The sequence below is a fragment of the Scyliorhinus torazame genome, chromosome 25 (genome assembly GCF_047496885.1).
Source record: "Scyliorhinus torazame isolate Kashiwa2021f chromosome 25, sScyTor2.1, whole genome shotgun sequence".
Classification (NCBI taxonomy): domain Eukaryota; kingdom Metazoa; phylum Chordata; class Chondrichthyes; order Carcharhiniformes; family Scyliorhinidae; genus Scyliorhinus; species Scyliorhinus torazame.
In genome coordinates, this window is record NC_092731.1 from 44022790 (window position 1) to 44045937 (window position 23148).

A 23148-nucleotide genomic window follows, 5' to 3' on the forward strand; every position below is an offset into this window, starting at 1 on the left:
CACGAGGGGACATAACTTTAAACTGAGGGATAATAGATATAGGACAGAGGTCGGTTCTTTACGCAAAGAGTAGTGAGGCCGTGGAATGCCCTACCTGCTACAGTGGTGAACTCGCCAACATTGAGGGCATTTAAAAGTTTATTGGATAAACATATGGATGATAATGGCATAGTGTAGGTTGGATGGCTTTTGTTTCGGTGCAACAACGTGGGCCGAAGGGCCTGTACTGCGCTGTATTGTTCTATGTTCTATGGCGGGGTGCAGGTCATCTGTATCGGCGAATCTGTTCCTAACCAGTAGCTGCGAGTTACTGTCCGATCCTGCTTGATTGTCTTATTATTCACGAGTTGGTTGAGTTGACCGTTGGAGAAATCTCTTTGAATTGTGTCGTTTTTGCGAGTGCATATCGTGTGCGACAAACGGCGCATGTTGAAGGCAGCGCTTTTCTTTTACAGGTGGAAATATGGGAAATGAAGAAGGTCATGTGTCCGTTTCGCTGACCCACGCATTGCACAGAAATATTGGTGTGGGCGGTTTTGATGAGCGGTCTCAATTCCGCACTGCTAATTGCATCTCTGGGGCGGTGTGCCTTGGCGGATTCGACAGCCGATGTACCAATTCTAAAAAACCATTCCCAATTTTTTTCTGGTCAGGTACAAACTCTCCCCGTCGGGGAATTGAACCCCGGTCTCCCACGTGACAGGCGGGGATACTAACCACTATACTAACGAGGAACTTCAATTTGGTGAGCCACGCTTGGCCAACTGAGGGTTTCTGCGCCTCTGAAATCACTCCATTTACTGAAGATGCTCGATTTGTCTGTGAAAACAGCAAAATCGCGGCAACTCAATACCATGTGGAAAGGAAGATCGTCCCATGTTAATTTTGGAAGACTGGATGCAGGATCACCCAAACACTTCCACGTGTATTGAGCTGTAAATATTGAGGCTGTTGTTCACTTCAGACCCTGACATCTGCAGGTGGGCTAATGGCAGCAATATTCACGCGATCAGTTCCAGTGGCATGAGATTCCGCAAAAATTAGATCGGAAATTATGTTTGGCTCCATATAAAGTAAAAACGATTTCAATTAACCTGTTGCCTAAACAGGGCCACTACTTATATAGTCAGCAAGCAACATTATACATCAGACTTTTGTGCAAATGAGGAGATGTGTATTTTTGCTTTTTCCAGAAAACACATTGAATTAAACTGTCTTGTTCACCATCACGACACAGTATGAAGAGAGATGGGATCGGCAGGTTCCAAAATCACGAATCACGTCGACGCTGGTTACATTCGTGTCAGAAGTGTGTCGGCCAAGGGCACAGTGTCTGAGGGACTGGGTCTGCGTGGGGCAATTATGATATTCAGTACACTGTCAATGAGATTTTGTTCCCCTTTACTTCGTAATAATAGACAGAGTAGTGAAGTAAAGAAGACATGAAAGACAAATTCAGGAACCACGGTTCAGAAGGGTCCACTATGCGTCACTTTACAAGACATTTCTTGGAATGAGGCTGATGCGTGTTGAGAGATGATCCGGTTCATCAAATTTATACATTTTGTGTACAGTTTTTGCATTTTCATCACGATTCGAAGGTCGTTGTTTAATATCACGGGGTGCAGGTCATCTGTATCGGCGAATCTGTTCCTAACCAGTAGCTGAGAGTCACTGTCCGATCCTGCTTGATTGTCTTATTATTCACAAGTTGGTTGAGTTGACCGTTGGAGAAATCTCTTTGAATTGTATCGTTTTTGCGAGTGCATATCGTGTGCGACAAACGGCGCATGTTGAAGGCAGCGTTTTTCTTTTACAGGTGCAAATACGGGAAATGAAGAAGGTAATGTGTCTGTTTCGCCGACCCACGCATTGCACAGAAATATTGGTGCGGGCGGTTTTGAAGAGCGATCTCAATTCCGCACTGTTGATTGCATCTCTGGGGCGGTATTCCTTGGCGGATTCGACAGCCGATGTACCGATTCTAAAAAATCTCTCCCAATTTTTTTCTGGTAAGGTACAAACTCTCCCCGTCGGGGAATTAAACCCCGGTCTCCCGCGTGACAGGCGGGGTTACTAACCACTATACTAACGAGGAACTTCGGTTTAACGCGACACGCTTGTTCAACTGAGGGTTTCTGCGCCTCTGAAATCACTCCATTTACTGAAGATGCTCGATTTGTCTGTGAAATCAGTAAAATCGCGGCAACTCAATACCATGTGGAAAGGAAGATCGTCCCATGTTAATTTTGGAAGACTGGATGCAGGATCACCCAAACACTTCCACGTGTATTGAGCTGTAAATATTGAGGCGGTTGTTCACTTCAGACCCTGACATCTGCAGGCGGGCTAATGGCAGCAATATTCACGTGATCAGTTCCAGTGGCATGAGATTCCGCAAAAATTATGTCGGAAATTATGTTTGGCTCCATGTAAAGTAAAAACGATTTCAATTAACCAGTTGCCTAAACAGGGCCACTACTTATATAGTCAACAAGCAACATTATACATCAGACTTTTGTGCAAATCAGGAGATGTGTATTTTTGCTTTTCCCAGAAAACACATTGAATTAAACTGTCTTGTTCACCATCACGACACAGTATGAAGAGAGATGGGATCGGCAGGTTCCAAAATCACGAATCACGTCGACGATGGTTACATTCGTGTCAGAAGTGTGTCGGCCCAGCGCACAGTGTCTGAGGGACTGGGTCTGCTTGGGGCAATTATGATATTCATCACACTGTCAATGAGATTTTGTTCCCCTTTACTTCGTAATAATAGACAGAGTAGTGAAGCAAAGAAGACATGAAAGACAAATTCAGGAACCACGGTTCAGAAGGATCCACTATGCGTCACTTTACAAGACATTTCTTGGAATGAGGCTGATGCGTGTTGAGAGATGATCCGGTTCATCAAATTTATACATTTTGTGTCCAGTTTTTGCATTTTCATCGCGGTTCGAAGGCCGTTGTTTAATATCGCGGGGTGCAGGTCATCTGTATCGGCGAATCTGTTCCTAACCAGGAGCTGCGAGTCACTGTCCGATCCTGCTTGATTGTCTTACTATTCACGAGTTGGTTGAGTTGACCGTTGGAGAAATCTCTTTGAATTGTATCGTTTTTGCGAGTGCATATCGTGTGCGACAAATGGCGCATGTTGAAGGCAGCGTTTTTCTTTTACAGGGGCAAATATGGGAAATGAAGAAGGTAATGTGTCTGTTTCGCTGACCCACGCATTGCACAGAAATATTGCTGCAGGCGGTTTTGATGAGCGGTCACAATTCCGCACTGTTGATTGCATCTCTGGGGCGGTGTGTCTTGGCGGATTCGACAGCCGATGTATCAATTCTAAAAAATCATCCGCAATTTTTTTCTGGTAAGGTACAAACTCTATCTGTCGGGGAATTGAACCCCGGTCGCCCGCGTGACAGGCAGGGATACTAACCACTATACTATAAAATGAGGCCCATTATCAGAACTTAACTGCGCTGGTATACCGTACCGGGGTATGATTTCCCTCATCAAGACTTTAACCACAGGATCAGCTTTACTATAGATAGTCGGATACGCCTCGACCCATCTGCTGATCACATCCACAATGACCAAAACATATTTGTAACATTGACACCTTTCCAACTCAATTTAATCCATTTGGAGCGTCTCAAAGGGACCACTGGGCAACGGGGTTTGCCCCTTCCCACAAGGGATACCTTTTCCGGTGTTATATTGCTGACAAATCAAACACCGATTACTGATACTTTGGGCCAACCCCTGCATTTTAGGGTGCCACCAAGTGTCCAGCAACAAATCACTAGTCCCTCGAGCCCCACAATGAGTTGCAAAGTGTACACATTCAATGACCCATAAAGCCAGCGCATCAGACATACAAGTCTGATGTGCAGGCGTGGTCCATAAAGAGGAAACAGAATCATATATACAACCTAACCGTTTCCACATTTGTTTATCACTCTCAGGAGCGTCCTCCTGTAACCTTATGACGTCTTGGATGGTTGGCATTGGCTTGTCAGAAGCAGACATATTCATAGTAGATCGTTTAGTCTGACTTAACATTTTAGGCACCATCACTTGCTGAATTTGTGCGGCTGTGCGCGCTGCACGATCTGCTCGTTCATTACCAACGTCAACTGGGGTTGTACCATTCGTGTGGGCAGCGCATTTAATAACGGAAATCTGCGCGGGCATAAGGAGGGCCTGCAGTAGGTCATTAACTAAACCCCGGTGGGATATTTGACCACACATAATCATGTCAGGTTGTTCTGACGAAATGTCACTCAAATCGCCCCTTATTGTGGTAGTTTCCTGAATCAAGGCTAAACAGTCGTGGCCAGGTGCGTCTTCATGGACAGGGGGACCACTAAGAAAACAGGCTGGATTGATAGTGGTACAGTATTTAAATGTCAGACGTGGATTGTTCAAAAGGTATATCTCATACCTATTCTGACGAGCTGCGGTAAGATGCTGACCATTCGCCCCATATCCCTGGCATGGTACTGGTCATGGACCTGACGTGTAATATGAGGGCTTACCGAAGCTGACTGTGGCCATAAATGTGGTGATATTGTACCAAAATCGGCTGTACCTTCTTTTCCCGTGACTGTGGCTGTAACCTTGACTGGCCATTCGGTCTCAAGTAATGGCCGGTATTTGTCCTCCAACTCCCTGTTTCGTCCAGTTCTGTCATAGGCCAGGGTAACGTGATGCAGTGACTGTTCAACGTCTAACGTCCACCACTGGGGGGGTGATAGAAATATAGCACTGTTGTCTCATCCTCCTCTTCGCTGATCCACCCACCCAAAGTCACTATATTGGAGCTCCTGCTGGTAAACTACCATTTCTGCCGCTTGTTGGGGTCGCAGATCATCCTTTTTCATTACATACTCAGTCTTAACCTTTGTAACTGAGCCTCCTTCTTGGCCTACACCCTCCTTCCATTAAAATCTGACTGCCCTTGCCATCTGGGAAGGGTCGTTCTCTATCCAATTCATGTTATTACATTTCACAGCAGTAACCACAGAAGGTGGTAGGCAATGCATTAACATAGCACAGTATTGAGGGGAATTCTGACCATTTTGATACAGCAAATCGCCTGACTGCCCCCGGTGGATTTCATTAAAACGCTCCAGAAATTCCTCTGGCTCGTCGATCTTCCTAGGTTTTAGGTCTAAGATAACAGAAAGATTTATGGGCCTTTGAAATGTGCTATTCAACGCATTCAAGATCTGTGTCCTTCTTTTCTCTATTTGCTCTCTTTTTTTTTAAAACTTAAAAATGTTTGAAAATTCAAATTGAATTACTGCAACTTGCAAGCTTAGCTCTGATCTCAACTCAGAACTAAATTTACAATTTGCTTAACACAAACTTGTATAACATTTACAACTTAATTATTTCTTTATCTTCACAATTTTTCTTTGAACAAGTTTTTTTTTTCTTTTACATACACATAAGTATTAGCAAAATCAACTATCATCTCCAGATTGACACTTTTTAAAATGGTGTCCATGACCTTCTTTAAGTTTCTATTAATCTCCAGATAAAATGAGATAAACCTTATTTCAAGTAAGTAAAACTTAAGATTCTGGCAATTTCAATCAATTGCTTTCGAAAATAATAACTTTTATCAAAGAGGTGGAGAAACCCACTGGTTTCCTTTAATTAATTCAAAACGTAACTTTGCTGGTGTTCACTGACTCAAAGGAAAGGTATCCGATTACACTACGGCTGCTGCTGTTATCTCAAAGCCTGAGTGAGAAGCACTGTCTGTTTTCAACTCCGCCTGCTGCTGTTAACCCTTTGAGAGACTTCTGCTTCAACCAATATGCAGCATTCCTCACAATCTCAACTAGACCTTGGAACTTTACAGTCCAAGGAGACAATTTTAGCTTAATCAACTATATATTTTAAAACACTCACACATAGAGTTGAACCATCTTCAGATTTAAAAACAGTTATACTGGACTGAACCTTCATTAATGAAGTCACATCAGCCTCTGAACCCATATAATAGACTGAACTTTCATTATTAAAGTCCCATCAGCCCAAAACCCTAACCCAAGCCGAAACAACAATATGAAATCCCATCAATTAAAGTGCTAATCCCCAGACTGACCTGTGATTTCGTCGAGGCGGTCTTTCTGTGCCAACCGCGAGTGACCAGACTAATCAGACGATAAGAAGAGGGGAACAATCAATGCGCGGTCGTTTTCCAGTTCTACATTGAGGGCCCTTTGTTCCCCATCCTCCTGTTCATAATCAGTCTAATTCTGATTTCGCAGTTGGATCAGGATCGCCCAGAGAAATCCCGGTTTTCGGCACCAAATGTAGATCCGCAAATTTCTTTATCTGTCAGTCTGGCCTCAATAAAAGTTGAGATGGATTCGCACGTAAAAAGAAGTTATTTATTTAGCTTGCAAGCTTGAATCATCTTACAGAAACGTAAGAGACATCCAGCCTCTTACACCCCAGAAAACGACTGAACTAAAAGACAAAGGGATCTCTGCAAAATCAATTCAAATGGTATCAAGTTTCACATACTCGACGGACATAGGTCAGCCTATGTCCCTCCTGACCTGTTCGATCTATTCTGATTGGCTCACTTCCAATCCCCTTCTCTGGCCCCTATCAATGCAGCATCACTCTCATAGACACACCTCTTCCTGCTTTTTCCATGCGGTCTCAAACCCCTTTGTCCCTAACTGCCAGAATCAAAGTGGCTTATTTCTACATACATTAACTAGTAACTCTAAAGTAACTATTTTATATCACATTCGTCAATTATACATCAGACTTTAGTGCAAATCAGGAGATGTGTATTTTTGCTTTTCCCAGAAAACACATTGAATTAAACTGTCTTGTTCACCATCACGACACAGTATGAAGAGAGATGGGATCGACAGGCTCCAAAATCACGAATCACGTCGACGGTGGTTACATTCGTGTCAGAAGTGTGTCGGCCCAGGGCACAGTGTCTGAGGGACTGGGTCTGCTTGGGGCAATTATGATATTCAGTACACTGTCAATGAGATTTCGTTCCCCTTTACTTCGTAATAATAGACAGAGTAGTGAAGCAAAGAAGACATGAAAGACAAATTCAGGAACCACGGTTCAGAAGGGTCCACTATGCGTCACTTTACAAGACATTTCTTGGAATGAGGCTGATGCGTGTTGAGAGATGATCCGGTTCATCAAATTTATACATTTTGTGTACAGTTTTTGCATTTTCATCGCGGTTCGAAGGCCGTTGTTTAATATCGCGGGGTGCAGGTCATCTGTATCGGCGAATCTGTTCCTAACCAGGAGCTGCGAGTCACTGTCCGATCCTGCTTGATTGTCTTATTATTCACGAGTTGGTTGAGTTGACCGTTGGAGAAATCTCTTTGAATTGTATCGTTTTTGCGAGTGCATATCGTGTGCGACAAATGGCGCATGTTGAAGGCAGCGTTTTTCTTTTACAGGGGCAAATGTGGAAATGAAGAAGGTAATGTGCCCGTTTCGCTGACCCACGCATTGCACAGAAATATTGGTGCCAGCGGTTTTGATGAGCGGCCTCAATTCCGCCCTGTTGATTGCATCCCTGGGGCGGTGTGCCTTGGCGGATTCGACAGCCGATGTACCAATTCTAAAAAATAATTCCCAAATTTTTTCTGTTGAAGTACAAACTCTTCCCATCGGGGAATTGAACCCCGGTCTCCCACGTGACAGGCGGGGATACGAACCACTATACTAACGAGGAACTTCAAATTTGTGAGCCCCGCTTGGCCAACTGAGGGTTTCTGCGCCTCTGAAATCACTCCATTTACTGAAGATGCTCGATTTGTCTGTGAAATCAGTAAAATCGCGGCAACTCAATACCATGTGGAAAGGAAGATCGTCCCATGTTAATTTTGGAAGACTGGATGCAGGATCACCCAAACTCTTCCGCGTGTATTGAGCTGTAAATATTGAGGCGGTTCTTCACTTCAGACCCTGACATCTGCAGGCGGGCTAATGGCAGCAATATTCACGCGATCAGTTCCAGTGGCATGAGATTCCGCAGAAATTAGATTGGAAATTATATTTCGCTCCATGTAAAGTAAAAACGATTTCAATTAACCAGTTGCCTAAAGAGGGCCACTACTTATATAGTCAGCAAGCAACATCATACATCAGTCTTTTGTGCAAATCAGGAGATGCGTATTTTTGCTTTTCCCAGAAAACACATTGAATTAAACTGTCTTGTTCACCATCACGACACAGTATGAAGAGAGATGGGATCGGCAGGTTCCAAAATCACGAATCACGTCGACGGTGGTTACATTCGTGTCAGAAGTGTGTCGGCCCAGCGCACAGTGTCTGAGGGACTGGGTCTGCGTGGGGCAATTATGATATTCAGTACACTGTCAATGAGATTTCGTTCCCCTTTTCTTCGTAATAATAGACAGAGTAGTGAAGCAAAGAAGACATGAAAGACAAATTCAGGAACCACGGTTCAGAAGGGTCCACTATGCGTCACTTTACAAGACATTTCTTGGAATGAGGCTGATGCGTGTTGAGAGATGATCCGGTTCATCAAATTTATACATTTTATGTCCAGTTTTTGCATTTTCATCGCGGTTCGAAGGCCGTTGTTTAATATCGCGGGGTGCAGGTCATCTGTATCGGCGAATCTGTTCCTAACCAGTAGCTGCGAGTCACTGTCCGATCTTGCTTGATTGTCTTATTATTCACGAGTTGGTTGAGTTGACCGTTGGAGAAATCTCTTTGAATTGTATCGTTTTAGCGAGTGCATATCGTGTGCGACAAACGGCGCATGTTGAAGGCAGCGTTTTTCTTTTACAGGGGCAAATGTGGGAAATGAAGAAGGTAATGTGCCCGTTTCGCTGACCCACGCATTGCACAGAAATATTGGTGTGGGCGGTTTTGATGAGCGGTCTCAATTCCGCCCTGTTGATTGCATCTCTGGGGCGGTGTGCCTTGGCGGATTTGACAGCCGATGTACCAATTCTAAAAACTAATTCCCATTTTTTTTCTGGTAAGGTACAAGCTCTCCCCATCAAGGAATAGAACCCCGGTCGCCCGCGTGACAGGCAGGGTACTAACCACTATACTAACGAGGAACTTTGATTTTGTGAGCCCCGCTTGGCCAACTGAGGGTTTCTGCGCCTCTGAAATCACTCAATTAACTGAAGATGCTCGATTTGTCTGTGAAATCAGTAAAATCGCGGCAACTCAATACAATGTGGAAAGGAAGATCGTCCCATGTTAATTTTGGAAGGCTGGATGCAGGATCATCCAAACACTTCCGCGTGTATTGAGCTGTAAATATTGAGGCGGTTGTTCACTTCAGACCCTGACATCTGCAGGCGGGCTAATGGCAGCAATATTCACGCGATCAGTTGCAGTGGCATGAGATTCCGCAGAAATTAGATCGGAAATTATATTTGGCTCCATGTAAAGTAAAAACGATTTCAATTAACCAGTTGCCTAAAGAGGGCCACTACTTATATAGTCAGCAAGCAACATGATACATCAGACTTTTGTGCAAATCAGGAGATGTGTATTTTTGCTTTTCCCAGAAAACACATTGAATTAAACTGTCTTGTTCACCATCACGACACAGTATGAAGAGAGATGGGATCGGCAGGTTCCAAAATCACGAATCACGTCGACGGTGGTTACATTCGTGTCAGAAGTGTGTCGGCCCAGGGCACAGTGTCTGAGGGACTGGGTCTGCGTGGGGCAATTATGATATTCAGTACACTGTCAATGAGATTTTGTTCCCCTTTACTTCGTAATAATAGACAGAGTAGTGAAGCAAAGAAGACATGAAAGACAAATTCAGGAACCACGGTTCAGAAGGGTCCACTATGCGTCACTTTACAAGACATTTCTTGGAATGAGGCTGATGCGTGTTGGGAGATGATCCGGTTCATCAAATTTATACATTTTGTGTCCAGTTTTTGCATTTTCATCGCGGTTCGAAGGCCGTTGTTTAATATCGCGGGGTGCAGGTCATCTGTATCGGCAAATCTGTTCCTAACCAGTAGCTGCGGGTCACTGTCCGATCCTGCCTGAGTTGGTTGAGTTGACCGTTGGAGAAATCTCTCTGAATTGTATCATTTTTGCGAGTGCATATCGTGTGCGACAAATGGCGCATGTTGTAGGCAGCGTTTTTCTTTTACAGGGGCAAATGTGGGAAATGAAGAAGGTAATGTGTCCGTTTCGCTGACCCACGCATTGCACAGAAATTTTGGTGCGGGCGGTTGTAGCGCACAAAGACTCCGTGAGACGAATAGAGGGAAATCGATGAGGCTTTATTAAGCGTGTCTGTTCCCCCGCAGCTCGATAGTAGAATGGCCTGCGGGGGAGGACTCCGGCTTCTTATACTCCGCCTTCAGGGCGGAGCTAGATGTCAACGGCCAACCAGGACCCAAGATCTGTCAGCCAATAACATTAGGGCTTCCAGTGCCACATGACCCCCAATACATACTACCACATTCACCCCTTGTCAAAAATGAACCCGGCGGGGTGATGCTTCGTATGGTGGTAAGGGTTTACAGGGCTGGTCCTGGGAGGAAAAAAAAACATTCACATGGTAATACAGTATGTACACTTTTGTCCTGTTTGAACTATTTACAGAGGGTATAGGGAGAAAAGCAAAATGTTCTTGTGAAAATTCTATATTTTGATTTAGATCGACGCCACGAGTCGGTCGGGCGGTCTGGTCGTCCGTGTCGATCGCCTCGGCCCCCGTGGTGGTGGTGGTGCTTGTACCGGTGTTGTCGTCTCCGGGAGCCTTACGGTTTCAGCTTGGGCTTTATTCTTGGTCGGGCCTGAGGGGAGGGGAACCGATCCTCCTGGGAAGGGGGCGGTCGTGGGGTGCGGCGGTGGCAGGAAGAGGGGGGGTTGGGTGAATGGTGTCGGGGGGGTGTGTGTGTTGCCGGCGGGCGCCAGATCCCGCAGGGAGACCGTGTCCTGTCGGCCGTCGGGGACTCCACGTTAGCGTACTGCGGGTTCGCGTGGAGGAGGTGAACCCTTTCAACCAACGGGTCCGCCTTATGTGCCCGCACATGCTTTCGGAGCAAGATGGGTCCTGGGGCCGCCAGCCAGGTCGGCAGCGACGTTCCAGAGGAGGACCTCCTAGGGAAGACAAGGAGACGCTCATGAGGCATTTGATTAGTGCTCGTACATAATAACGACCGGATGGAATGGAGAGCGTCCGGGAGGACCTCCTGCCACCGTGAAACTGGGAGGTCCCTGGACCGTAGGGCCAGTAGGACGGTCTTCCAGACCGTGCCGTTCTCCCTCTCTACTTGCCTGTTCCCCCGGGGGTTGTAGCTGGTCGTCCTGCTTGAGGCTATGCCCTTACTGAGCAGGAACTGGCGCAGCTCGTCACTCATGAAAGAGTGGACGTATGCGGGGCAACCGAACAGTGTGAAGATGGTGTTCAGGGCTTTAATGACTGTGGCCGCGGTCATGTCAGAGCAGGGAATGGCGAATGGGAAGCGGGAGTATTAGTCCATCACATTAAGAAAATATGTGTTGCGGTCGGTGGAGGGGAGGGGCCCTTTGAAATCGAGACTAAGGCGTTCAAAGGGGCGGGAAGCCTTAATCAGGTGCGCACCATCCGGCCTGAAAAAATGCGGTTTGCATTCCGCCCAGATGTGGCAGTCCCTTGTGACTGTACGGACCTCCTCTAAAGAGTATGGGAGGTTGCGGGACTTGATGAAGTGGAAAAACCGAGTGACCCCCGGGTGGCAGAGGTCCTCGTGGAGGGTTTGGAGGCGGTTAATTTGTGTGTTGGCACATGTGCCGCGGGATAGGGCATCGGACGGCTCATTCAGCTTTCCGGGACGATACAAAATCTCGTAGTTGAAGGTGGAGAGCTCGATCCTCCATCTTAAGATCTTGTCGTTTTTGATTTTGCCCTGCAGTGCATTATCGAACATGAAGGCTACCGACCGTTGGTCAGTGAGGAGAGTGAATCTCCTGCCGGCCAGGTAATGCCTCCAATGTCGCACAGCTTCCACTATGGCTTGGGCTTCCTTTTCCACTGAGGAGTGGCGGATTTCTGAGGCGCGGAGGGTCCGGGAGAAAAAGGCCACGGGTCTGCCCGCTTGGTTAAGGGTGGCCGCTAGAGCTACGTCGGAGGCGTCGCTCTCGACCTGGAAGGGGAGGGACTCGTCGATGGCGCGCATCGTGGCCTTTGCGATATCCGCTTTGATGCGGCTGAAGGCCTGGCAAGCCTCTGTCGACAGAGGGAAGGTCGTGGTCTGTATTAGGGGGCTGGCCTTGTCTGCGTACTGGGGGACCCACTGGGCGTAGTATGAAAAGAACCCCAGGCAGCGTTTCAGGGCTTTTGGGCAGTGCGGGAGGGGGAATTCCATGAGGGCGCGCATACGTTTGGGGTCGGGGCCTATTATCCCATTGCGCACTACGTAGCCCAGAATGGCTAGCCGATTGGTGCTAAAAACGCACTTGTCCTCGTTGTACGTGAGGTTCAAGGCTTTGGCGGTCTGGAGGAATTTTTGGAGGTTGGCGTCGTGGTCCTGCTGGTCGTGGCCGCAGATGGTTACATTGTCGAGATACGGGAATGTGGCCCGCAACCCGTGTTGGTCAACCATTCGGTCCATCTCCCGTTGGAAGACCGAGACCCCGTTTGTGACGCCAAATGGGACCCTTAGGAAATGGTATAATCGCCCGTCTGCCTAAAAGGCTGTGTACTTGCGGTCACTTGGGTGGATAGGGAGCTGATGGTAGGCGGACTTGAGGTCCACGGTGGAGAAGACTTTATATTGGGCAATCCGATTGACCATGTCGGATATGCGGGGGAGAGGGTACGCGTCTAGTTGTGTGTACCTATTGATGGTCTGGCTATAGTCTATGACCATCCTTTGTTTCTCCCCTGTCTTCACTACTACCACCTGCGCTCTCCAGGGACTATTGCTGGCCTGGATTATGCCCTCCTTTAGTAGCCGCTGGACTTCGGACCGAATGAAGGTCTGGTCCTGGGCGCTGTACCGTCTGCTCCTAGTGGCGACGGGTTTGCAATCCGGGGTGAGGTTCGCAAACAAGGACGGGGGTTGCACCTTGAGGGTTGCGAGGCCGCAGATAGTGAGTGGGGGTATTTGGCAGCCGAATTTGAACGTAAGGCTCTGTAGATTGCATTGGAAATCTAATCCCAGTAAGGTGGGGGCGCAGAGTTGGGGAAGGACGTTTAGTTTGTAGTTTTTGAACTCCCTCCCCTGCACCGTTAGGGTAACTATGCAGAATCCTTGGATCTGTACGGAGTGGGATCCTGCAGCTAGGGAAATCTTTTGTGCGCTGGGGTAGGTGGTCAAGGAACAGCGTCTTAACGTGTCGGGGTGGATAAAGCTCTCCGTGCTCCCGGAGTCGACTAGGCATGGTGTCTCGTGGCCGTTTATTAGCACCGTTGTGGTCGTCGTCTGGAGTGTCCGGGGCCGAGCTTGATCGAGCGTAATTGAAGCGAGACGTGGTTGTAGTAGTGGAGTGGGGTCCGTTGTTGCCGTCCAAGATGGCGTCGGGGATGAAACATGGGACACATGTTGCTGCGAACGCCGTCTGGAAATCCTCCGAGTCTTCGATGACGGAGAAGATCTCCGTGCTCACCCTCGAGTGCAGGACCTGTAGTTTTTGGTCTTCTGTGACCTGGCCGGTGGCCGTTCTGAGGTAGGCCTCGAAGCAAGTCTGCCAGTGCTTGAAGGCTGCTGCCACATTCACTGCGTGGGGGCTGATCCTCAGGCATTCCGGAATGATCCTGAGCTCCATAGTCCTTTTTAGGCACGCTTAATAAATTGTAGCGCACAAAGACTCCGTGGGACGAATAGAGTGAAGTCGATGAGGCTTTATTAAGCGTGTCTGTTCCCCCGCAGCTCGATAGTAGAATGGCCTGCGGTATACATACTACCACAGCGGTTTTGATGAGCGGTCTCAATTCCGCACTGTTGATTGCATCTCTGGGGCGGTGTGCCTTGGCGGATTCGACAGCCGATGTACCAATTCTAAAAAATCATTCCCAATTTTTTTCTGGTAAGGTACAAGCTCTCCCCGTCGGGGAATTGAACCCCGGTTACCGCGTGACAGGCGGGGATATTAACCACTATACTAACAAGGAACTTCACAAGGAGCGAAATCACTCCATTTACTGAAGATGCTCGATTTGTCTGTGAAATCAGTACAATCGCGGCAACGCAATACCATGTGGAAATGAAGATCGACCCATGTTAACTTTGGAAGACTGGATGCAGGATCACCCAAACTCTTCCGCGTGTATTAAGCTGTAAATATTGAGGCGGTTCTTCACTTCAGACCCTGGCATCTGCAGGTGGGCTAATGGCAGCAATATTCACGCGATCAGTTCCAGTGGCATGAGATTCCGCAGAAATTAGATCGGAAATTATATTTGGCTCCATGTAAAGTAAAAACGATTTCAATTAACCCGTTGCCTAAACAGGGCCACTACTGATATAGTCAGCAAGCAACATTATACATCAGACTTTTGTGCAAATCAGGAGATGCGTATTTTTGCTTTTCCCAGAAAACACATTGAATTAAACTGTCTTGTTCACCATCAGGACACAGTATGAAGAGAGGTGGGATCGGCAGGTTCCAAAATCACGAATCACGTCGACGGTGGTTACATTCGTGTCAGAAGTGTGTCGGCCCAGGGCACAGTGTCTGAGGGACTGGGTCTGCGTGGGGCAATTATGATATTCAGTACACTGTCAATGAGATTTTGTTCCCCTTTACTTCGTAATAATAGACAGAGTAGTGAAGCAAAGAAGACATGAAAGACAAATTCAGGAACCACGGTTCAGAAGGGTCCACTATGCGTCACTTTACAAGACATTTCTTGGAATGAGGCTGATGCGAGTTGAGAGATGATCCGGTTCATCAAATTTATACATTTTGTGTCCAGTTTTTGCATTTTCATCGCGGTTCGAAGGCCGTTGTTTAATATCGCGGGGTGCAGGTCATCTGCATCGGCGAATCTGTTCCTAACCAGTAGCTGCGAATCACTGTCGGATCCTGCCTGAGTTGGTTGAGTTGACCGTTGGAGAAATCTCTTTGTATTGTATCGTTTTTGCGAGTGCATATCGTGTGCGACAAATGGCGCATGTTGAAGGCAGCGTTTTTCTTTTACGGGGCAAGTGTGGGAAATGAAGAAGGTAATGTGTCCGTTTCGCTGACCCACGCATTGCACAGAAATATTGGTGCGGGCGGTTTTGATGAGCGGTCTCAATTCCGCACTGTTGATTGCATCTCTGGGGCGGTGTGCCTTGGCGGATTCGACAGCCGATGTACCAATTCTAAAAAATCATTCCACATTTTTTTCTGGTAAGGTACACACTCTCCCCGTCGGGGAATTGAACCCCGGTCTCCCGCGGGACAGGCAGGGATACTAACCACGATACTAACGAGGAACTTCGATTTGGCGAGCCACGCTTGGCCAACTGAGGGTTTCTGCGCATCTGAAATCACTCCATTTACTGAAGATGCTCGATTTGTCTGTGAAATCAGTAAAATCGCGGCAACTCAATACCATGTGGAAAGGAAGATCGTCCCATGTTAATTTTGGAAGACTGGATGCAGGATCATCCAAACACTTCCGCGTGTATTGAGCTGTAAATATTGAGGCGGTTCTTCACTTCAGACCCTGACATCTGCAGGCGGGCTAATGGCAGCAATATTCACGCGATCAGTTCCAGTGGCATGATATTCCGCAAAAATTATATCGGAAATTATGTTTGGCTCCATGTAAAGTAAAAATGATTTCAATTAACCAGTTGCCTAAACAGGGCCACTACTTATATAGTCAGCAAGCAACATGATACATCAGACTTTTGTGCAAATCAGGAGATGTGTATTTTTGCTTTTCCCAGAAAACACATTGAATTAAACTGTCTTGTTCACCATCACGACACAGTATGAAGAGAGATGGGATCGGCAGGTTCCAAAATCACGAATCACGTCGACGATGGTTACATTCGTGTCAGAAGTGTATCGGCCCAGGGCACAGTGTCTGAGGGACTGGGTCTGCGTGGGGCAATTATGATATTCAGTACACTGTCAATGAGATTTCGTTCCCCTTTACTTCGTAATAATAGACAGAGTAGTGAAGCAAAGAAGACATGAAAGACAAATTCAGGAACCACGGTTCAGAAGGGTCCACTATGCGTCACTTTACAAGACATTTCTTGGAATGAGGCTGATGCGTGTTGAGAGATGATCCGGTTCATCAAATTTATACATTTTGTGTTCAGTTTTTATATTTTCATCGCGGTTCGAAGGCCGTTGTTTAATATCGCCGCGTGCAGGTCATCTGTATCGGCGAATCTGTTCTTAACCAGTAGCTGCGAGTCACTGTCCGATCCTGCCTGAGTTGGTTGAGTTGACCGTTGGAGAAATGTCTTTGAATTGTATCGTTTATGCGAGTGCATATCGTGTGCGACAAATGGCGCATGTTGAAGGCAGCGTTTTTCTTTTACAGGGTCAAATGTGGGAAATGAAGAAGGTAATGTGCCCGTTTAGCTGACCCTACGCATTGCACAGAAATATTGGTGCGGGCGGTTTTGACGACCGGTCTCAATTCCGCCCTGTTGATTGCATCTCTGGGGCGGTGTGCCTTGGCGGATTTGACAGCCGATGTACCAATTCTAAAAAATAATCCCCAATTTTTTTCTGTTAATGTACACACTCACCCCGTCGGGGAATTGAACCCCGGTCTCCCGCGTGACAGGCAGGGATACTAACCACTATACTAACGAGAAACTTCCAATTGGTGAGCCACGCTTGGCCAACTGAGGGTTTCTGCGCCTCTGAAATCACTCCATTTACTGAAGATGCTCGATTTGTCTGTGAAATCAGTAAAATCGCGGCAACTCAATACCATGTGGAAAGGAAGATCGTCCCATGTTAATTTTGGAAGACTGGATGCAGGATCACCCAAACACTTCCGCGTGTTTTGAGCTGTAAATATTGAGGCGGTTGTTCACTTCAGACCCTGACATCTGCAGGCGGGCTAATGGCAGCAATATTCACGCGATCAGTTCCAGTAGCATGAGATTCCGCAAAAATTATATCGGAAAGTATGTTTGGCTCCATGTAAAGTAAAAGCAATTTCAATTAACCAGTTGCCTAAACAGGGCCACTACTTATATAGTCAGCAAGCAACATTATACATCAGACTTTTGTGCAAATCAGGAGATGTGTTTTTTTGCTTTTCCCAGAAAACACATTGAATTAAACTGTCTTGTTCACCATCACGACACAGTATGAAGAGAGATGGGATCGGCAGGTTCCAAAATCACGAATCACGTCGACGGTGGTTACATTCGTGTCAGACGTGTGTCGGCCAAGGGCACATTGTCTGAGGGACTGGGCCTGCGTGGGGCAATTATGATATTCAGTACACTGTCAATGAGATTTTGTTCCCCTTTTCTTCGTAATAATAGACAGAGTAGTGAAGCAAAGAAGACATGAAAGACAAATTCAGGAACCACGGTTCAGAAGGGTCCACTATGCGTCATTTTACAAGACATTTCTTGGAATGAGGCTGATGCGTGTTGGGAGATGATCCGGTTCATCAAATTTATACATTTTGTGTCCAGTTTTTGCATTTTCATCGCGGTTCGAAGGCCGTTGTTTAATATCGCCGGGTGCAGGTCATCTGTATCGTCGAATCTGTTCCCAACCAGTAGCTGCGAGTCACTGTCCGATCTTGCTTGATTGTCTTATTATTCACGAGTTGGTTGAGTTGACCGTTGGAGAAATCTCTTTGAATTGTATCGTTTTTGCGAGTGCATACTGTGTGCGACAAATGGCGCATGTTGAAGGCAGCGTTTTTCTTTTACAGGGGCAAATATGGGAAATGAAGAAGGTAATGCGTCTGTTTCGATGACCCACGCATTGCACAGAAATATTTGTGCGGGCGGTTTTGATGAGCGGTCTAAATTCCGCACTGTTGATTGCATCTCTGGGGCGGTGTGCCTTGGCGGATTCGACAGCCGATGTACCAATTCTAAAAAATCATTCCCAATTTTTTTCTGGTAAGGTGCAAACTCTCCCCATCGGGGAATTGAACCCCGGTCTCCCGCGTGACAGGCGGGGATACTAACTACTATACTAATGAGGAACTTCGGTTTGGTGAGACACGCTTGGCCAACTGAGGGTTTCTGCGCATCTTAAATCACTCCATTTACTGAAGATGCTCGATTTGTCTGTGAAATCAGTAAAATCGCGGTAACTCAATACCATGTGGAAAGGAAGATCGTCCCATGTTAATTTTGGAAGACTGGATGCAGGATCACCCAAACTCTTCCGCGTGTATTGAGCTGTAAATATTGAGGCGGTTCTTCACTTCAGACCCTGACATCTGCAGGCGGGCTAATGGCAGCAATATTCACGCGATCAGTTCCAGTGGCATGAGATTCCGCAAAAATTATATCGGAATTTATGTTTGGCTCCATGTAAAGTAAAAACGATTTCAATTAACCAGTTGCCTAAAGAGGGCCACTACTTATATAGTCAGCAAGCAACATTATACATCAGACTTTTGTGCAAATCAGGAGATGTGTATTTTTGCTTTTCCCAGAAAATACATTGAATTAAACTGTCTTGTTCACCATCAAGACACAGTATGAAGAGAGATGGGATCGGCAGGTTCCAAAATCACGAATCACGTCGACGATGGTTACATTCGTGTCAGAAGTGTGTCGGCCCAGGGCACAGTGTCTGAGGGACTGGGTCTGCGTGGGGCAATTATGATATTCAGTACACTGTCAATGAGATTTTGTTCCCCTTTACTTCGTAATAATAGACAGAGTAGTGAAGCAAAGGAGACATGAAAGACAAATTCAGGAACCACGGTTCAGAAGGGTCCACTATGCGTCACTTTACAAGACATTTCTTGGAATGAGGCTGATGCGTGTTGAGAGATGATCCGGTTCATCAAATTTATACATTTTGTGTCCAGTTTTTGCATTTTCATCGCGGTTCGAAGGCCGTTGTTTAATATCGCGTGGTGCAGGTCATCTGTATCGGCGAATCTGTTCCTAACCAGTAGCTGCGAATCACTGTCGGATCCTGCCTGAGTTGGTTGAGTTGACCGTTGGAGAAATCTCTTTGTATTGTATCGTTTTTGCGAGTGCATATCGTGTGCGACAAATGGCGCATGTTGAAGGCAGCGTTTTTCTTTTACGGGGCAAGTGTGGGAAATGAAGAAGGTAATGTGTCCGTTTCGCTGACCCACGCATTGCACAGAAATATTGGTGCGGGCGGTTTTGATGAGCGGTCTCAATTCCGCACTGTTGATTGCATCTCTGGGGCGGTGTGCCTTGGCGGATTCGACAGCCGATGTACCAATTCTAAAAAATCATTCCACATTTTTTTCTGGTAAGGTACACACTCTCCCCGTCGGGGAATTGAACCCCGGTCTCCCGCGGGACAGGCAGGGATACTAACCACTATACTAACGAGGAACTTCGATTTGGCGAGCCACGCTTGGCCAACAGAGGGTTTCTGCGCATCTGAAATCACTCCATTTACTGAAGATGCTCGATTTGTCTGTGAAATCAGTAAAATCGCGGCAACTCAATACCATGTGGAAAGGAAGATCGTCCCATGTTAATTTTGGAAGACTGGATGCAGGATCATCCAAACACTTCCGCGTGTATTGAGCTGTAAATATTGAGGCGGTTCTTCACTTCAGACCCTGACATCTGCAGGCGGGCTAATGGCAGCAATATTCACGCGATCAGTTCCAGTGGCATGAGATTCCGCAAAAATTATATCGGAAATTATGTTTGGCTCCATGTAAAGTAAAAATGATTTCAATTAACCAGTTTCCTAAACAGGGCCACTACTTATATAGTCAGCAAGCAACATGATACATCAGACTTTTGTGCAAATCAGGAGATGTGTATTTTTGCTTTTCCCAGAAAACACATTGAATTAAACTGTCTTGTTCACCATCACGACACAGTATGAAGAGAGATGGGATCGGTAGGTTCCAAAATCACGAATCACGTCGACGGTGGTTACATTCGTGTCAGAAGTGTGTCGGCCCAGGGCACAGTGTCTGAGGGACTGGGTCTGCGTGGGGCAATTATGATATTCAGTACACTGTCAATGAGATTTCGTTCCCCTTTACTTCGTAATAATAGACAGAGTAGTGAAGCAAAGAAGTCATGAAAGACAAATTCAGGAACCACGGTTCAGAAGGGTCCACTATGCGTCACTTTACAAGACATTTCTTGGAATGAGGCTGATGCGTGTTGAGAGATGATCCGGTTCATCAAATTTATACATTTTGTGTTCAGTTTTTATATTTTCATCGCGGTTCGAAGGCCGTTGTTTAATATCGCCGCGTGCAGGTCATCTGTATCGGCGAATCTGTTCTTAACCAGTAGCTGCGAGTCACTGTCCGATCCTGCCTGAGTTGGTTGAGTTGACCGTTGGAGAAATCTCTTTGAATTGTATCGTTTATGCGAGTGCATATCGTGTGCGACAAATGGCGCATGTTGAAGGCAGCGTTTTTCTTTTACAGGGTCAAATGTGGGAAATGAAGAAGGTAATGTGTCCGTTTAGCTGACCCTACGCATTGCACAGAAATATTGGTGCGGGCGGTTTTGACGACCGGTCTCAATTCCGCCCTGTTGATTGCATCTCTGGGGCGGTGTGCCTTGGCGGATTTGACAGCCGATGTACCAATTCTAAAAAAAAATCCCCAATTTTTTTCTGTTAAGGTACACACTCACCCCGTCGGGGAATTGAACCCCGGTCTCCCGCGTGACAGGCAGGGATACTAACCACTATACTAACGAGAAACTTCAATTTGGTGAGCCACGCTTGGCCAACTGAGGGTTTCTGCGCCTCTGAAATCACTCCATTTACTGAAGATGCTCGATTTGTCTGTGAAATCAGTAAAACCGCGGCAACTCAATACCATGTGGAAAGGAAGATCGTCCCATGTTAATTTTGGAAGACTGGATGCAGGATCACCCAAACACTTCCACGTGTATTGAGCTGTAAATATTGAGGCGGTTCTTCACTTCAGACCCTGACATCTGCAGGCGGGCTAATGGCAGCAATATTCACGCGATCAGTTCCAGTGGCATGAGATTCCACAAAAATTAGATCGGAAATTATGTTTGGCTCCATGTAAAGTAAAAACGATTTCAATTAACCAGTTGCCTAAACAGGGCCACTACTTATATAGTCAGCAAGCAACATTATACATCAGACTTTTGTGCAAATGAGGAGATGCGTATTTTTGCTTTTCCCAGAAAACACATTGAATTAAACTGTCTTGTTCACCATCACGACACAGTATGAAGAGAGATGGGATCGGCAGGCTCCAAAATCACGAATCACGTCGACGGTGGTTACATTCGTGTCAGATGTGTGTCGGCCCAGGGCACAGTGTCTGAGGGACTGGGTCTGCCTGGGGCAATTATGATATTCAGTACACTGTCAATGAGATTTTGTTCCCCTTTTCTTCGTAATAATAGACAGAGTAGTGAAGCAAAGAAGACATGAAAGACAAATTCAGGAACCACGGTTCAGAAGGATCCACTATGCGTCACTTTACAAGACATTTCTTGGAATGAGGCTGATGCGTGTTGAGAGATGATCCGGTTCATCAAATTTATACATTTTGTGTCCAGTTTTTGCATTTTCATCACGGTTCGAAGGCCGTTGTTTAATATCGCGGCGTGCAGGTCATCTGTATCGGCGAATCTGTTCCTAACCAGTAGCTGCGAGTCACTGTCGGATCCTGCCTGAGTTGGTTGAGTTGACCGTTGGAGAAATCTCTTTGTATTGTATCGTTTTTGCGAGTGCATATCGTGTGCGACAAATGGCGCATGTTGAAGGCAGCGTTTTTCTTTTACGGGGCAAGTGTGGGAAATGAAGAAGGTAATGTGTCCGTTTCGCTGACCCACGCATTGCACAGAAATTTTGGTGCGGGCGGTTTTGATGAGCGGTCTCAATTCCGCACTGTTGATTGCATCTCTGGGGCGGTGTGCCTTGGCGGATTCGACAGCCGATGTACCAATTCTAAAAAATCATTCCACATTTTTTTCTGGTAAGGTACACACTCTCCCCGTCGGGGAATTGAACCCCGGTCTCCCGCGGGACAGGCAGGGATACTAACCACTATACTAACGAGGAACTTCAATTTGGCGAGCCACGCTTGGCCAACTGAGGGTTTCTGCGCATCTGAAATCACTCCATTTACTGAAGATGCTCGATTTGTCTGTGAAATCAGTAAAATCGCGGCAACTCAATACCATGTGGAAAGGAAGATCGTCCCATGTTAATTTTGGAAGACTGGATGCAGGATCACCCAAACACTTCCGCGTGTATTGAGCTGTAAATATTGAGGCGGTTCTTCACTTCAGACCCTGACATCTGCAGGCGGGCTAATGGCAGCAATATTCACGCGATCAGTTCCAGTGGCATGAGATTCCGCAAAAATTATATCGGAAATTATGTTTGGCTCCATGTAAAGTAAAAATGATTTCAATTAACCAGTTGCCTAAACAGGGCCACTACTTATATAGTCAGCAAGCAACATGATACATCAGACTTTTGTGCAAATCAGGAGATGTGTATTTTTGCTTTTCCCAGAAAACACATTGAATTAAACTGTCTTGTTCACCATCACGACACAGTATGAAGAGAGATGGGATCGGCAGGTTCCAAAATCACGAATCACGTCGACGATGGTTACATTCGTGTCAGAAGTGTATCGGCCCAGGGCACAGTGTCTGAGGGACTGGGTCTGCGTGGGGCAATTATGATATTCAGTACACTGTCAATGAGATTTCGTTCCCCTTTACTTCGTAATAATAGACAGAGTAGTGAAGCAAAGAAGTCATGAAAGACAAATTCAGGAACCACGGTTCAGAAGGGTCCACTATGCGTCACTTTACAAGACATTTCTTGGAATGAGGCTGATGCGTGTTGAGAGATGATCCGGTTCATCAAATTTATACATTTTGTGTTCAGTTTTTATATTTTCATCGCGGTTCGAAGGCCGTTGTTTAATATCGCCGCGTGCAGGTCATCTGTATCGGCGAAACTGTTCCTAACCAGGAGCTGCGAGTCACTGTCCGATCCTGCCTGTGT

At 46.4% G+C, this 23148-nt stretch overlaps 4 non-coding genes across 4 annotated transcripts; all 4 read right to left on the bottom strand.

The window, feature by feature from the left end:
* Nucleotides 1–662: 662 nt before the first annotated feature.
* On the bottom strand, nucleotides 663–734 carry trnad-guc (transfer RNA aspartic acid (anticodon GUC)). The gene has a single exon. It is a non-coding gene; the product is annotated as a tRNA-Asp (tRNA).
* Nucleotides 735–18079: 17345 nt separating this feature from the next.
* On the bottom strand, nucleotides 18080–18151 carry trnad-guc (transfer RNA aspartic acid (anticodon GUC)). The gene has a single exon. It is a non-coding gene; the product is annotated as a tRNA-Asp (tRNA).
* A 1273-nt stretch (nucleotides 18152–19424) lies between these two features.
* Nucleotides 19425–19496, bottom strand: trnad-guc (transfer RNA aspartic acid (anticodon GUC)). Its single transcript has one exon. It is a non-coding gene; the product is annotated as a tRNA-Asp (tRNA).
* Nucleotides 19497–22116: 2620 nt separating this feature from the next.
* trnad-guc (transfer RNA aspartic acid (anticodon GUC)) lies at nucleotides 22117–22188 on the bottom strand. The gene has a single exon. It is a non-coding gene; the product is annotated as a tRNA-Asp (tRNA).
* Between the last annotated feature and the right edge of the window lie 960 nt (nucleotides 22189–23148).